This window comes from Arachis ipaensis, chromosome B1 (genome assembly GCF_059453495.1).
Source record: "Arachis ipaensis isolate K30076 ecotype BB chromosome B1, ASM5945349v1, whole genome shotgun sequence".
NCBI lineage: Eukaryota > Viridiplantae > Streptophyta > Magnoliopsida > Fabales > Fabaceae > Arachis > Arachis ipaensis.
The window spans coordinates 55,199,465-55,217,502 of NC_142436.1; the positions used below are offsets into that span (position 1 = coordinate 55,199,465).

General features: G+C 38.9%; 1 pseudogene; it reads right to left on the minus strand.

Moving 5' to 3' along the window:
* LOC148576628 (uncharacterized) overlaps nt 1-5,380 on the minus strand; it is a 58,607-nt pseudogene extending 53,227 nt beyond the window's left edge.
* Between the last annotated feature and the right edge of the window lie 12,658 nt (nt 5,381-18,038).

Consider the following 18,038-nt stretch of genomic DNA (forward strand, 5'->3'; position numbering starts at 1 on the left):
CGTGGAAGAATAGGAGAAGCCTCAACGTTAGTGAGAAAGTTAATGGTATTAACGTGGAAGAAAGGAGGCAGCTGTGAAAGTTAGTGAAAAAAGTGAACGCCACTAACGTTTGTGAAGCCAAGAAGACCCATGTTAATAGCCACGTTAGTTACACTAACGTGGGCATTAACGTGGAAGAAAGGAGGCAGCTGTGAAAGTTAGTGGAAAAAGTGAATGCCACTAATATTTGCGAAGCAAAGAAGGCCTATGTTAGTGGCCACGTTAGTTACACTAACGTGGATACTAACGTGGGCAAAATCTCACCCGGCAGCCTGACCATGCCTTCTTCAAACAAGGATAACTTGAGCCACAAATCTCCAAATGAGGTGATTCTAGTGGCATTGGAAAGTAGGATTCCAGAGCTTTCCAAGCATATATTGAACTACATGGTGGACACTAAATTTGAGAGAAAAAACCTGCCCCAAAAGTGCAAAGATTAACATGGTATCAACCTGTAGTAAGGCCAGCTGACCTCTTCACCTTCCAAGAAGTGTAACTCGAGTTGTAGAGCTTCAAATGATGCGCTTTCATAGGCGTTGGAAAGTAGACATCCAGGGCTTTCCAACAATATATAATAGTATGGGGTGGACATTAAGTTTGAGCTCCAGAACCTGGCAATATTAACCCCCTGGACGCGGACATTATTGGCACTCACTTTTGCCAATAACGCCAGCCACTATGCCAGCAACCCTGTCCCCTTCAAAGGAGAATAAATTGAGTTACAGAAGTCCAATTGAGGTGATTTTAGTTTCATTAGAAAGCTGACATTCAGAGCTTTCCAACGATATATAATACTCTATAGTAGGCATGAAATTGGAGTACAAACTAGAGGCATCTTTTAAGCCCTAAAAACACCAACTGGGTAGCAAGTGTGACGCTAGCCACACTAACTTCAGCACTAACGCCACACTTGTAGCGTTAGTGTGGCTAACGTTAGCACTGACATTAGCACCTGGACCTCAACTTGATTCACTTACAAGGACCACCCAACCTCAAGGAAGCAAGCCCACAAGTATCAATCCATCACGGCCACAAGAAGCATCTAGAATAGTTAATTTTCATTTCATTGTAATTTGCTTTTAATTTCATTTTGTAATTTAGGAGAGCCTATAAAAAGGCCTTAGTTTCTACATTAAATTCATTCTAGAATTGGGGATTAAAGAGGGGTTTTCGAACTCCCTTCCCTCACACACTTTTCCTTCTCTTTCTTTTCTTTGTACTTTTCATTTATGAATTTTGAAGTTTCAATTTTAGTTTTAATCTTCATCTTTACTTTTCTGCACTTTCTTTCTTTTCTATTTTGGTAGAACAATGATCAACTAACTCTTTTCATTGGGTTACAGAGCTCTATTGTGATTCAATGGATTAATTGTCGTTCTTATTCTTCTTCTTCTTTCTTTTCTCTTGATTTTACTAGAGAGCTTTCGATCTTCATCCAATTGGGTAATTGTCTCGGAAGAGAAATTGCTCATACTTGGATTTCCTCTAAACCTTGGAAGAGGAATGAGGAGATCATGCTAGAAATGCTCTCTCACATTAGATTAGGTTGGGGTTGGATGGATATTGTGATATTTAATCCTACCAATACTTTGATCTATGAATGTGTGTGGTATAATCAGTGACTAAACTTCATCTCTTTCCATGAGCAATTAAATCAAGGAATTGGAAAATTGTTCAAGCTTAGAGAGATTGGGTTGCCAAGGAATTGGGATCCAATCACTTAAGATTGCCAAGGAGATCAATGAATGCATTGATTGAGAAAGAGATGAGAATGAACTTGATCCGGAGGATTGCAATATCTCTAGATCCCAATGTTCATTTTATTTTTAGTTCTTACATTTACTTTTCTTGCCATTTTACTTTTCTGCACTTTATAGTTTTTCCTTTACATTCATGCAATTTACATTTTCTTGTTGCTTATCACTCCAATCTGATTCGTCTGACTAGGATAATTTATCAACTATTAATTGTTTAATCCGTTAATCTCTGTGGGATTCGACCTCACTCTATTGTGAGTTTTTACTTGACGACAATTCGGTATACTTGCCGAAAGAAAATTTGTTGAGAGACAAGTTTCCGTGCATCAGGAAATTAATAATAAAAATGGTTGGGCTTATGAGAAGTAATTAACGTAAAATAAATAATACGTGTTATACGATAATAGAGAACAGATTGAGGTTTTGGAGATGCTCTGTCTTCTGAATCTCTGCTTTCCTACTGTCTTTTTCTTCACGCACGCAGGTCTCCTTCCATGGCAAGCTTTATGTTGGTGAATCACCGTTGTCAATGGCTACCATCCATCCTCTCAGTGAAAATGGTCCAAATACGCTGTCACTGTACGGCTAATCATCTGTCGGTTCTCACTCATGTTGGAATAGAATCCATTGATTCTTTTGCGTCTGTTACTATGCCCAACACTCGCGAGTTTGAAGCTCGTCACAGTCATCCCTTCCCAGATCCTACTTAGAATACCACAGATAAGGTTTAGACTTTCCGGATCTCAGGAATGGCCGCTAATAGTTCTAGCCTATACCACGAAGACTCTGATCGTGAACCAGGAGGCTAAGAGATACACACTCAAGCTAATACAGATAGAACGGTGGTGGTTGTCAGGCACGCGTTCATAGATGAGAATGATGATGAGTGTCACGGATCATCACATTCATCAGGATGAAGTGCGAGTGAATATCTTAGAATAGAAACAAGCGTGATTGACTGAAAAATAGTAGTAATTGCATTAATTCATCGAAACACAGCAGAGCTCCTCCCCCCAATCATGGGGTTTAGAGACTCATTCCGTCAGAAATACAATGTGAAGTGTAGAAAATGTCATGAGGTACATAGTAAGTCTCTAAAAGTTGTTTTTATACTAAACTAGTAGCTAGGGTTACAGAAAATAAGTAACTAAGTGCAGATAGTGCAGAAATCCACTTTCGGGGCCCACTTAGTGTGTGCTTGGGCTGAGCATTGAGCTTTACACATGTAGAGGCTTCTCTTGGAGTTAAACACCAGGTTGCAGCCTGTTTGTAGCGTTTAACTCTGGTTTGTAACCTGTTTCTGGCGTTTAACTTCAGAATAGGGCAGGAAGTTGGCGTTTGAACGCTAGTTTGCGTCGTCAAAACTCGGGCAAAGTATGGACTATTATATATTGCTGGAAATATCTGGATGTCTACTTTCCAACGCAATTGAGAGCGCACCATTTGAATTTTTGTAGCTCCATAAAATCCATTTCGAGTGCAGGGAGGTCAGAATCCAACAGCATCTGCAGTCCTTTTTCAGCCTCTGAATCAGATTTTGCTCAGGTCCCTCAATTTCAGCCAAAAAATACCTGAAATCATAGAAAAACACACAAACTCATAGTAAAGTCCAAAAATGTGAATTTTGCTTGAAAACTAATAAAAACATAGTAAAAACTAATTAAATTATACTAAAAACTACCTAAAAACAATGCCAAAAAGCGTATAAATTATCCGCTCATCAGGTTGTCTCCCAACAAGCACTCTTTTAGTGTCCTTAGCTTGACATGTTGTTCTTCACTTTCTTCCTCTTCTTCCAGTTTGTTAAGAGAAATGACCTTAAGGGGGAGAAGATTCAGCTATTGTCCCCTGTTTTGGTCTCTCCTCAGCAAGCTTTCTTTTATAAGTTGCTTGTTTGAGCTTGCTTGCTGGATCAGGGGTAAGATTGTTCGTAGTTGACCTTTTCTTGAATGTTGTCCTTGGTATCTTGGTCACAATCCTCTTCTCGGTGCTCTTGTTAGTTGCCTTCACTTCTTGGATATCAAGACTTGGTGGTTGTGTGATTGTTGGAGCTTTATCTTCATCAAAAGCCTTTTGAATTGGTGGTTTAGTGAGCCCTTCTTCTATGCAACTTTCTGCCTCACTTGAGTATGGACTCTCTTGATTGTCTTCCTCACTTTCTTGTTCTTCTACTTTCTTTTTTGCACTCAACATTTAATTTAATAGCACTTTTATGGAGGAGATTTGTTGATCTTCCCAAGATTTCTTCATCTCCTCTTCATATATTTCAATCATGGATTTAAGTGCTGAGACGTTTTGGTTCACGGAAATTTGTGAGGGTTGTAAGTTTTCATGTTCCCTTGTCATCTCAAGTGGCTTCTGTGGATATGCAAGTTCAGGTTCAAATACCTCTACCATCTCCTCCTTCTTCACTGAAAATTCACTTGACACAGAGACCTCTTCATCTTGCTCTTCTACTTCGTCCTTTACATCCACCAATTGGTCTTCATCTTTCTTGCTTAGCAGTTTTGAGTGTTTCCTTATTTTCTCCAAGTGGTCATCCATCTTTTGAAGAAGGATTTCTTGTTCTCTCCAGGATTGCTCTTGTCTTTCCAATAATTCTCTGGACTTTTGAAGGGGATCCTCAGCTACTAGCTCAAAAGATGAAGGTTGAGAGAAATTTTGTGTATATGGATATGTTGTGGTGAGGTTGTTTTGAGTAGTCTGGAATGAATCTTGTGAGTTATGAAATGAGTTTTATGACTGTTGAGATGAGTTTCCTGTGTAGTGGAATGAATTTTGTGGTTGGTGAAATGAGTTGTATGGATCTTGAGGGAGGCTTTGTGTTGAGGTAAAATCAAGTGATGAAAAATTTTCAAGTGGAAAACTGGGAGGTGAGGTTGCACAATTTAACATGAATGAATTGAAGGTTTGCTCAAGTGATGATGGCTCTTGATTAATGGAGTATGACACATTGGGTGCTCTCTGATTTTGATCCTCCCAAGCACAACTTGAAGAATTTTTGAATTCATCACAGTATGGATCATCTTGTGGCATTGGGGGACAATCTTGCATGAATTTATTGAAAGCACACTCCAGTGATGATGTTTCTTGATGAGTGGAGTATGAACTATTGAATGCTGTTTGGTTTTGATCCTCCCTCCTACAATGTGAATCATTGTAGAATTCATCAAAGTGTGGATCATTTTGTTGCATTGGGGACAATCTTCCATGTATGAATTGACAGCACAATCAAATGATGATGTTTCTTGATAAACAAAAGATGAAACATTGAAATTCCCTTCACAGCCATAATTTATGTCAGTATTATAACAATATGAGTTACTTTGTGGCTCTGGGAAGTAGTTCATTTCACTTGATTGTTCATACTCCCTCATTCTTTGTTGATATTCTTAGTCACCATGAGGATAATGATCTAAATCATCTTGTGGTGGTGGGCAATATCTCATGAAATTGTCTTGATCATTTTCTGAGGCATATCCCCATTGATTGGGTTGCTCAGAATCTGTTAATTCTTGGTGATACTCCCAGCCACCATTAGGATAATGAATTAAATCACATTGTGGTGGTGGGAAATATCCCATATGATTCTCTTGCTCATCTTGTGGCTCTGAAGCATATCTCCATTGATTGGAGTGCTCAGAATCTGTGATTTCTTGGTGATATTCCCAACCACCATTAGAATAGTCATTTGGTGATGGTGGGTAATATCCCATGAAATTTGTTTGATCATAAGATGAGTTGAACTCCATTTGAATTTTGTAAAATACATCACCAATGAAAATTGAAATTCATATCACAGATGAGAATTTCTTAGTGAGGCAATAACTCAAACACGTTGGTATCAGCTTAAAACAGAAAATTAAAAGAACAAAAACAAGGAAAATTCTTAATCTAAACTTCTCACCCACTTAATCATTGTCGATCTATATCAATCCCCGGCAACGGCGCCAAAAACTTGATGAGGGAAAAACGATTCCACACAAACTCACCGGCAAGTGTACCGGGTCGCATCAAGTAGTAATAACTCACAAGAGTGAGGTCGATCCCACAGGGATTGATGGATCAAGCAACTTTAGTGAGGTGATTAATTTAGTCAAGCTATCAGTTGTGAATTGGGTGAAATTGAACTAGCAAAAAGTAAATTGCAATGAATTTAAATTGCAGAAAGTAAATTAACAGAATCTTAAATAGCAAGAAATGTAAATTGCAGCAAATGTAAAGGGAGTTAGGTGCAGGGAAACTAAAGGAAGCAGTAATTCAAAACTCATAACAATTGTAGAATATTTAAATTGCATGAAAAGTAAATTCAGATCACAGCAAACTCAAATGAAAATTGTAGAGGAACAGAATTACAGGAAAATTTAAATTGAATTCAATACTGAAATGTAACAAATGCAGAAAGCTAAGAGTGTATCAAACTATGCTAAGCTCTCTGGAGTCTTTAATCCTCCAAGAGAGATCTGGAGTCTCTAATCCTCCAGCCTGAGCCTTCTATTCTACTCCTACTCCTACTGTGCTCTCCCTCTTCTTTGAAATGAAACTGATGCCTTTATATAGACTTTACAAAATGAAAATGAAATTGAAATTGAAACAAATTACAATTCAAATAAAATTCCTATTCTAACTATTTCTTGTGCCTTTGAGTGATGAAAATGGGCTCTGCTTGCTTTGAAGTTCACTTAGGCTTGGAATAAGATAAATTGGGCAGAGGTGATGCTTCCAGGAGAGCGTAGTGTTCATTAAGTGAGCGGAACGCTTTTGCACCCACGCGTATGCGTCCTCTGCGCGTGCGCGTACTTTTTGCGTTTTGGGCTTTCCACACGTATGTGTCCTTCACGCTTACGCATGCTTTGGCAATCTGACCCATCGACACGTACGTGTCATGTACGCGTACGCGTCATTATCAATCTTCAGCTCCTAAAGCTCGCGCGCTCCTTTCACACGTACGCGTCGTTGATAGCGTTTTCTTATCGAGCGCTACGTTAGCTTAGTGAACGCTACTCCACGCGTGCGCGTCATGCACGTGTGCGCGTGGGTAGCAAAATCTCAATTCAAGCTTCAGCGCCAGCCACGCGTGCGCGTGCTTTGTCCCAGGTGCACCGTCGACGCGTGCGCGTCAAGCACGCGTGCGCGTCGTTTGCATAACTTTGCCTCCAAATTTTAACTTGCCCGAAAATGCTGGCTTAGTGAACGTAGCATTCTCTATGCAAATGAACGCTAGTCATTTCCACGCGTATGCATAGTTCTTCAAAATTCCTTGCCCGACGCGTGCGCGTTGTGACGTTTTCGCGCCAAGAGCCTTTTCTTTGTTTAAATCATGGGCCATGCTTTTAAAAGCGTGGCCTAAGGCTCCAAAGTGTGCCCAAGCTCCAAAATGTGCCCCAGAATTCCTTTTTTCTCCTTTATAGCTTATTCTGTGCTTTTTACTTCTTTTTCCACTTATTTCCTACAAAGTTTATAAAATTAAAAGATCAAAGAAATATACCATTTAAGCACAAAAGCATTCAATATTTAAGCACTAATAATCAATATCTTGTATGAAAAAGCATAGAAAAACATGACATGATGACATGTCATCACCTCTCTTATTACCATTCGATGCCGTGATATGTTTGTTAAGTGCTTTCAGGGTTTATAGGGTAGGAATAGCTTAGAGGATAGAAAGGAAGCATGCAAAAGTGGAAGAATTACAAAAAATTGAAGGAATTGCTAAGTTGTCAAGCCTGACCTCTTCATTCTAAATCTATCATAACTTGAGCTACAAAGGTCCGAATGAGGCGGTTCTAGTTGCGTTGGAAAGCTAACATCCGGAGCTTCGAAATGATATGCATTTTGCCATAGTTGCCATACTGTTAGGTGACGCGCACGCGTGATATATGCGTACATGTGACACGCGTAGAAGACCGTCGACGCGTACGCGTGATGTACGCGTACGCGTGACATGCGCCACGTGCATAAATTGCAGTAGACGCTGGGGGCGATTTTTGGGCTATTTTTGGCCCAGTTTCAAGCCCGAAAAACACAGATTAGAGGCTGTGGATTGGGAGAATCATTCATTCATTCATACAACATTCATTCACATAATTTTAGGTCTTAGATGTAGTTTTCTGGAGAGAGAGGCTCTCTCCTCTCTCTAGGTTTTAGGATTCTTAGGTTTAGCTATTTCCAATTTTAGATTTCTACTCTATTTCAATTTAGTTTTTCTTCTACTCTTATTTATTCTACTACTCTAGTTTATCTATCTTCTCTTGTTGATTTATTTATTCTCCAATTTAGTTTATGAATTCTCATGTTAGATTTGATTTTCTATTTAATACAATTTGAGGTATTTCATATTTATGATTGTTTTCTTCAATTTATATTATTGATGCTTGCAATTGGTTGTTTGGATTTTATTATCTCTTATTACTTTTCTATGCTTTTATGTTGTGACTTCCAAGTATTTGAGAAAATGCTTGGTTGGATTTTAGTGTAGATTTCTCTCCTCTTGGCTTTGGTTGAGTAATTGGAGACTCTTAAGTTATCAAACTCCTTTGTTGATTGATAGTTGAAAGTTGCTAGTTGATTTGGATCCCTCTAAAGCTAGTCTTTCCTTAGGAGTTGACTAGGACTTGAGGAATCAAATTGATTTAGTTTCCTTCATAATTAGAGGTTAAGTAAGTGGGAGCAATGGACAATTCTCATCACAATTAATAAGGATAACTAGGATAGGATGTCTAGTTCTCATACCTTGCCAAGAGCTTTTCTAGTTGTTAGTTTATTCTCTTGTCATTTACTTTCCTTGTTCCTTAAACTCAAAACCCAAAAAGATACAACCCCATAACCAATAGTAACATACCTCCCTGCAATTCCTTGAGAGACGACCTGAGGTTTCATACTTCGGTTATTTTTATTGGGTTTGCTTTAGTGACAAACAAATTTTTGTATGAAAGGATTTGATGCACCACTATTTCGTGGTACATCTTGTGCTTGATTGAGTGAATTTTATCCACCATTCTCACACTTTTTCATGTAAATTGCATGTTTTACACTTTCCTTCATAATTTTGTGCTATGATTGAAAACATGCTTCTTTGGCCTTAAACTTGCTATGTTTAATCCTCTCTTGTTACCATTCGATGCCTTGATATGTGTGTTAAGTGTTTTCAGATATTACAGGGTAGGAATGACTTAGAGGATGGAAAGAAAGCATGCAAAAGTGGAAGGAATACAAGAAGCTGAAGGAACTACAAAGCTGTCAGCTTTGACCTCTTCGCACTCAATCGATCATAACTTGAGCTACAGAGGTCCAAATGAGGCGGTTCCAGTTGCATTGAAAAGCTAACATCCGGGCTTTGAAATGATATATAATTTGCCATAGTTGCGGTGCTGTTAGGTGACGCGCACGCGTGACCTGGCGAAAGTTCAATCCACACGTATGCGTGGACAACGCGTACGTGTTACAGAGCGACATGCTGGACGTATCAGAAATCTCTGGGGGCAATTTCTGGGTTGTTTTTAACCCAATTTTTGGCCCAAAAACACAAATTAGAGGCTACAGAGTGGGAAAATCCATTCACACAACTTCTCCTTCACATTAGTCAGGTTTTAGATGTAGTTTCTAGAGAGAGAGGCTCTCTCCTCTCTCTTAGGTTTTAGGATTTTAGGATTAGCTTTTCTTATTTAGTTTTCTATTCTACTTTTATTTGTTCTATTATTCTAGTTTATTTACTTTCCCTTGTTGATTTCTTTATGTTGATATTTAATCTATGAATTCTCATGTTTAATTTAATTTTCTATTTATTGCAATTTGAAGTATTTTATATTTATGATTTTAATTTAGCTTTTTATATCCTCAACTTGGGTTGAGTAATTGGAGACACTTGAGTTATCAATCTCCTTGTTGATTGATAATAGTTATCTTTGTTAGTTGAATTGAATTCCAAAAACTCTAGTCTTTCCTTAGGAATTGACTAGGACCTGAGGAATCAAATTAATTTATCCACTTAAGTTACCTTCATAGTTAGAGGTTGATCTAGCGGGAGTAATGACCAATTCTCATCACAATTGATAAGGATAACTAGGATAGGACGTCCAGTTCTCATACCTTGCCAAGGGTTTTCATGATCATTAGTCTACCTTCTTGCCATTTACTATTCTTGCTTCTTATCTTAAAAAACCCCAAAATATACCTTTCCATAACCAATTATGAGCACACCTTCCTGCAATTCCTTGAGAGACGACCCGAGGTTTAAATACTTCGGTTTATTTTTATTGGGTTTGCTTAAGTGACAAACAAGTTTTTGTATGAAAGGATTATTATTAGTTTAGAAACTATACTTGCAACGAGAATTTATCCGTTAATTCTTTACTAGCAAAAATCTGTACGTCAATTTTTGGCACCGTTGCCGGGAATTTACAAACGTGTGCTAATTTATTGGTTGGAATTTATTTATTTGCATTTTATTTTATTTTGTTTTATTACCATGAGCTATATGTTTCTTTCGTTGAATGACGCGTTCACTGCCTGATTCGAGCTTAGCCGCATTTGATCCTGAAATCGGAAGAACTCTTTCACATAATAGGCGAGCTCAGCATCGATTAGCCTCTGAGGGTAGTGAAGTGGTTGTTGCCAATTCACCAGTTTTATCTAAGAGTGAATCTGAACCGCCATTTGAGGAAGAAACAGGCTCACCTACTATTGATTTAGTTGATTTACGTGCAGGTGACATGACAGAGCCCAGGAGAATTACTCTCCAGGAAGCTGGAGCCCTAGACTTTACCCTGCAACTGTATCTAGTGCGTCAGCCAAATCTGGCTGCAGATTTTGAACTGAAGACTTCGCTAATCAACCTAATACCTAATTTTCATGGCTTACCTTCTCAGGAGCCTATAAAGCACCTCAGGGATTTTCAGACGGCCTGTTCTACTGTTAGGCGTCATGGTGCAGATGAGACTACTATTTGGCTGATCTCCTTCCCATTTTCTCTTGAGGGAAAGGCAAGGAAGTGGTTCTACACTCAACCTGAAGCGGTCGTTACCAACTGGGCTTCACTCAGGAGAGAGTTCCTGGACAAATACTTTTCGGCTGAAGTTACAGACATACTGAGGAAAGAGATCTCCTGCATTATCCAAGGAGAGTCAGAAAACCTTTATGAGTACTGGGAACACTTCAGGAACCTCTTAGATTCATGTCCCCACCACAAGATTGATGAGATGGTGTTGATCAGCTACTTCACACAAGGCATGAAGCATCAGGACAAGACCACACTAGATGCTGCAAGTAATGGCTCTCTGAAGAAGTACAAGATGGCAACAGAAGCGTGGCAGCTGATTGCCGATCTAGCTGAGTCCACTCGGAATGCCAGACACAGGAACCATCCCAAAGCTATTGCAGAGGTCTCCCCTGGCAGTGAGACTACTGCTTTCACACATGCTGTGTGTGAGATGACTGAATGCGTCATTCAACAAAAGAAACATACAGCTCATGGCAATAAAACAAAATAAGATAAAATACAAATAAATAAATTTCAACCAATAAATTAGCACACTATTGCAACTCCCCGGCAACGGCGCCAAAAATTGACGTGGCGAAAATTGGCCGATTAAGAAATTAATAATAGAAATACGTTGCAAGTACAGTTCTTAACCAGCAAAAATCCACTTATCAATTTAGAAGAGTTGTCACAGATTTAAGAATAAAATACTGGGAGTATGAATCCCAGGTCGTCTCCCAACGAGTTGACAAAAGAGTGCAGCTTATCGGTTAGAGGTTTTTCCCAGAAATTTTGAGTTTCAGAAATAGAAAAATAAATAATTGTAAAATTAAGCAACGAAAACTAACGAGAGAATTTATATAATTCAATTAAAAGCCTTGTCTGAGAGAAGATTAATTGGAATTTCTATCCTTGTTGGAATTTTCCAAGTGTAATAATAAAAGGTTATTGCTCTACTTGGTCATCCCTTAATTAATAAGGGAAAGTCAAGTAACTAACTAACTAACTATATTCTCAGGTCCTAATCCTCTCCTAAGGAAGGATTAGAGTGAGAGACTAGAGTTGTCAGTTATCAACTACCAATTAGGATTAACATTTGAGTATTCTAACTCAAGGTTCTCCTTTTAATCAACTCCCAATCAAGTTAGGAAACTACTCCATTATCATGAATATAAACTTCACATAATTAAAAAGGGAATAAAAGGAAGACATGATAAACAATAATTAAAAATCAATTAAAAGTAAAAATGGTTCCTTGCATTAATAAATCCCAAAATACAACATACTTATCCAAACAGGGTTAATGGGCAGTAAAAAGTAAAGGAATAAGAAAACAAACTAGAATAATGAAACTTCAACGGAGGTGATGATTCTTCTCAGTATCCAAATGCAAAAGCATGAAACTCTAAAATTGTGAATGTGAAGAACCCTAGAGGAAGGAGTAGAATTCTCTCTAAGATTCAAAAAACTAAACTAAAACTATGCGTAATGAGAATGTCTGTTGAGTCTCTGCTGTTCCCTGGCTCTAGTCTGTGTTTTTGGGCCAAAAACTGGGTCCAAACTCGGCCCGAAATCGCCTCCAGCATTTTCTGTGATTTCTGCAGATCGCGCATATCACACATACGCGTCGCTGGTCATCTTTGCGTGTCACACGTACGCGTCAGGTACGCACACGTGTCGCTGTGCAGATTCGCCTCCACGCGTACGCGTCAAGTACACACATGCGTCGCTGTAAATTTCTCCAAATCACGCGCACGCGTGAGCCATGCGTGCGCATCACTTCTCGCTGGTTATCTCCTTTATTTTTTGTGCTCCTTCCATTTTTGCAAGCTTCCTTTCTATCCTCTAAGCCATTCCTTCCCTGTAAAGCCTGAAAACACTGAACACACGGATCACGGGATCGAATGGTACGAAAGGTCATTAAAAATACACAATTTAAAGGCTTAGGAAGCAAGTTTTCAATCATAGAATAAATTTAGGAATTGCAAAATCATGCAAATAGTATGAGTAAGCGTGTAAAGAGTTGATAAAAACCACTCAAATTAGCACAAGATAAACCACAAAATAGTGGTTTATCAATGACCAACCTACTGATACAGATACATCTGAATCAACAATAATCTCAACCCCCCTCACCCTAACATAGTCAAAAACTGGTTCCTCAAAGAGTATGCGGAATATGTGCTAATTATAATCACTACATTGACGAGTGTCCATAGCTCCATCAAGAGGACAACACCTTGGCAGCTACTCACAATTTCTATGACCGCCCAAATCAAGGATTCTATCAACAAGGCGGCAACTATAACCAAGGTGGGAACTATAACCAAGGTTGGCAAGACAACTCCAACCAGGGCTGGAGAGATAATTCCAACCAAGGTTGGAGGGACAACTACAACAGAGGAGGAAGAGACCATAATAGCAATCAGAGGTGGAATAATAATAACAATCAGCAGAACCAGAATCAGCAGAACCATTCCTATCAACAGCAGAATCAGAACCAGCCTTATAGAGCACCTCACCTAAGGCAGTCCAAATGACCTCAGAACAACCAACAGCAGATTCCTCAGATTACTTACCCCTCTTCTTCTAATGACAAGTTGCTTCAGTCCCTTGTGCAAGGACAAAAGACCATGGAAAGTACACTTAACGGTCTAACTTCTGCTATACAATCTCTCGTCTCCCAGATGGGATCATCGAGTATCTCTAACACTCAACCTGTAAGCTCCAGTGGAATTCCTTCTCAACCCTTACCCAACCCCAAAGGTGGCATCAATGCCATCACTTTGAGGTCCGAAACCACACTGCAAGAGAGGAATCATGAGGAGCCAAGCCCACAAGAACACGCCCCAGTTGAGGACATGGTAGAAGTAGAGGATGTTGAAGAGGAAGATGAAGTACAAGACATGGTTGAAGAAGAAGTAACTCAACCAAGGAATGGAGAACCAAAGGAAGCTGAAGCTGAAAGAGACGCCATTTCTATCCCATTTCTACACCTTGCAAGGAAGTCCAGAAAGCAGATGGAACTTGATCCCAAAATGGTAGAAATCTTCAAAAAGATTGAGGTAACTGATAAATCCATATTTTATGATATATTTTGTGCTTAATTTGAGTGATTTATTCAATCCTTCACCCACTTATTCAGATTAATTGCATGGTTTTACTTTTCCTTCCTTATTATGTGATGTATGTGAAAAATATGTTTCCTATGCTTTAAAATTAGTTATTTTAATTACCTTTATTTCCATTCAATGCCGTGATTAGTGTGTTGAGTAGTTTCAGATCTTCTAAGGCAGGAATGACTCAAAGGATGGAAAGTAAACATACAAAAATGGAAGAAAAGTACAAAACGGAGTCCTTGAAGAAACTGGCATCCACGCGATTGCATGGACGACGCGATCGCGTGCCAAGCGCGAATCAACAGCGACGCGGCCGCATGACTAACGCGACTGCGCGCCTTAAGCAGAACGAATATGACGCGGTCGCTTGACTGACGCGACCACGTGGCAAGGAAAAGCTCCGAACGACGCGACCGCGTGACCCACGCGGACGCGTGACAGAGGCTACGCACCAGAAATTACAGAAAACGCTCCCAGCGATTTCTGAAGCCCTTTTTTGCCCAAATCCAAGTCCAGAAGGCATAGACCAGAGGTTATGAAGTGAGGGAATGCATCCATTCAGGGGGAGCTCGCCAATTTTTACTTTGCATGAATTAGATTTAGTTTAGAGAGAGATTCTCTCTCTCTCTCTCTTTAGGATTAGGATTTAGATTTAGGATTTTTATTCACTTTCAAGATTATCTCTTTTGATCAGGTTCAATATTCCTTTTATTTACTTTTGCAAGCTACTTTATGAATCCTTTCATGTTACAGATTACTCTTTTATTAATGTTGTTTGAGGTATTTCAGTTTAATAGTGATTACTCTTATTCATGCTATTGTTACTTTTACTCTGAAGACATTTTTATTCCAAGTAGATTTATTTTTCTCCTTTTGGTCTTGGTTAAGAAATCAGTAACTCAGGAGTTATCCAATTCAACAGCATAATTGATAATTGTTATCTTTGTTAATTGAATTGAACTTCCATAATCCCAATCTTTTCTTAGGAAATAAATAGGATTCGAAGATCAAGTCAATTAATCCCTTGACCTTCCTTTATCTTAGTAAAGGTTAACAAAGTGGAATTAGGATTCAACCATCATCATCATTGATAAGGATAGCTATGATAGGACCTCTAATTTCTCATGCCTTACCAAGAGTTTGCTTTACAGTATTTATTTATTTTAATTGCTATTTAAATCATTTGTCATATTTGTTCCTCATTCTTAAAACCCCGAATTTACAATCTCCATAACCAATAATAAGAACATACTTCCCTGCAGTTCCTTGAGAAGACGACCCGAGGTTTAAATACTCGGTTATCAATTTTAAGGGGTTTGTTACTTGTGACAACCAAAACGTTTGCACGAAAGGGATTTTTGTTGGTTTAGAAACTATATCTACAACGCGACTATTTTTATGACATTCTTTACTGGCAAAAATCTCGTTCGTTAGTAACTGTTCCCCTTTTTGATGTTATTCAGCAAGTACCTAAATATGCAAAGTTTCTAAAGGATTTGTGCATACATAAGGATAAAACTAATGAATTAGAAACTATTCCTTTAGGTAGTTCCATATCTGCTTTAATAAGGGATATACCTGAAAAATGTAGTGACCCAGGTCCATGCATGGTTAACTGTACCATTGGGGGTGTAATATTTTCTGACTGCATGTGTGATTTAGGAGCGTGCGTGAGTTTTAGGCCTTTGTCTATTGGTGCACGAAATTGGAAATCACAATTCTTCACAAATTCGCACAACTAACCAGCAAGTGCACTAGGTCGTCCAAGCAATACCTTACGTAAGTAAGGGTCGATCCCACGGAGATTGTTGGCTTGAAGCAATCTATGGTTATCTTGTAACTCTTAGTTAGAAAAACAATAAAATAATTCACTTATCAAATTTGATTGCAAGGAATAAAAGGGTAGAACACAAATTATACTTGTATGCAATAATGGAGAATATGTTGGAGTTTTGGAGATGCTTTGTCTTCTGAAATTCTGCTTTCCTCTGTTTCTGATTCACGCATGCACGTCCTCCTATGGCAAGCTGTGTGTTGGTGGATCACCGTTGTCAATGGCTACCATCCATCCTTCCAGTGAAAAGGGTCCAGGTGCGCTGTCACCGCACGGCTAATCATCTGCAGGTTCTCGATCGTACCGGAATAGGATTTACTATCCTTTTGCATCTGTCACTACGCCCAGCACTCGCGAATTTGAAGCTTGTCACAGTCATTCAATCCCTGGATCCTACTCGGAATACCATAGACAAGGTTTAGACTTTCCGGATTCTCTTGAATGCTGCCATCAATCTAGCTTATACCACAAAGATTCTGATTAAGAGATCCAAGAGATATTCATTCATTCTACAGTGAATGGAAGTAGTTGTCAGGCACGCATTCGTGGGGGAATGATGATGATTGTCACGTTCATCACATTCATGTTGAAGTGCGAATGGATATCTTAGATAGGAACACACATATTTGAATAGAAAACAGAAATACTTGCATTAATTCATCAGGACACAGCAGAGCTCCTCACCCCCAACAATAGAGTTTAGAGACTCATGCCGTCAGAGATTACAAAGTTCAGATCTAAAATGTCATGAGATACAAAATAAATCTCTAAAAGTTGTTTAAATACTAAACTAGTAACCTAGGTTTATAGAAAATGAGTAAACTAAGATAGATAGTGCAGAAATCTACTTCTGAGGCCCACTTGGTGTGTGCTGGGGCTGAGACTAAAGCTTCTCACGTGCCTGGGCTGTTTTGGGCGTTCAACGCCAGGCTGTAACGTAATTCTGGCATTGAACTCCAACTTGTAACGTGTTTCTGGCGCTGGACGCCAGACAGCAACATGGAACTGGCGTTGAATGCCAGTTTACGTCGTCTATCCTTGAGCAAAGTATGGACTATTATATGTTGTTGGAAAGCCCTAGATTTCTACTTTCCAACGCAATTGAAAGCGTGTCAATTGGACTCTTGTGGCTCCATAAATTCCATTCCAAGTGCAGAGAGGTCAGGATCCAACAGCATCAGCAGTCCTTTTTCAACCTGAATCAGATTTTTACTCAGCTCCCTCAATTTCAGCCAGAAAATACCTGAAATTACAAAAAAACACACAAACTCATAGTAAAGTCCAGAAATATGAATTTTGCCTAGAAACTAATGAAAATAAACTAAAAACTAACTAAAACATACTAAAAACTATATGAAATTAACCCTAAAAAAGCGTATAAAATATCCGCTCATCACAACACCAAACTTAAACTGTTGCTTGTCCTCAAGCAACTAGATAAATAAAATAGAATACAAATGAGTCAAGAAACAATAATATCTCAGAGTTTTTGAGTGAAGCTCAGATTCTAATTAAATGAGCAGGGCTAGTAGCTTTTTGCTTCCGAACAGTTTTGGCATCTCACTTTATCCATTGAAGCTCAGAATGATTGGCATCTATAGGAACTCAAAATTCAGATAGTGTTATTGATTCTCCTAGTTCAGTATGTTGATTCTTGAACACAGCTACTTTTATGAGTCTTGGCCGTGGCCCTAAGCACTTTGTTTTCCAGTATTACCACCGGATACATAAATGCCACAGACACATAATTGGGTGAACCTTTTCAGATTGTGACTCAGCTTTGGTAAAGCCCCCAATTAGAGGTGTCCAGGGTTCTTAAGCACACTCTTCTCTTTGCTTCGGACCTTGACTTTAACCGCTTGATATGCGAAATTGTTACTCAGGTTGTGAATTATTGTTCGAAATTGATTCCCTAGCGATGGCACCAAAAACGGATGCACAGAACCATGGTCTAAACATATCTTCACAACTTTGCATAACTAACCAGCAAGTGCACTGGGTCGTCCAAGTAATAAACCTTACGTGAGTAAGGGTCGATCCCACGGAGATTGTTGGTATGAAGCAAGCTATGGTCACCTTGTAAATCTCAGTCAGGCGGATATAAAATAGTTATGGAGTTTTCGAAATTAATACTAAAATAAGGATAGAAATACTTATGTAAATCATTGGTGAGAATTTCAGATAAGCGTATGGAGATGCATTCATTCCTCTGAACCTCTGCTTTGCTGCTGTCTTCATCCAATCAGTCTTACTCCTTTCTATGGCTGGCTTTGTATAAGGATGTCACCGGTGCCAATGGCTACTTTCAATCC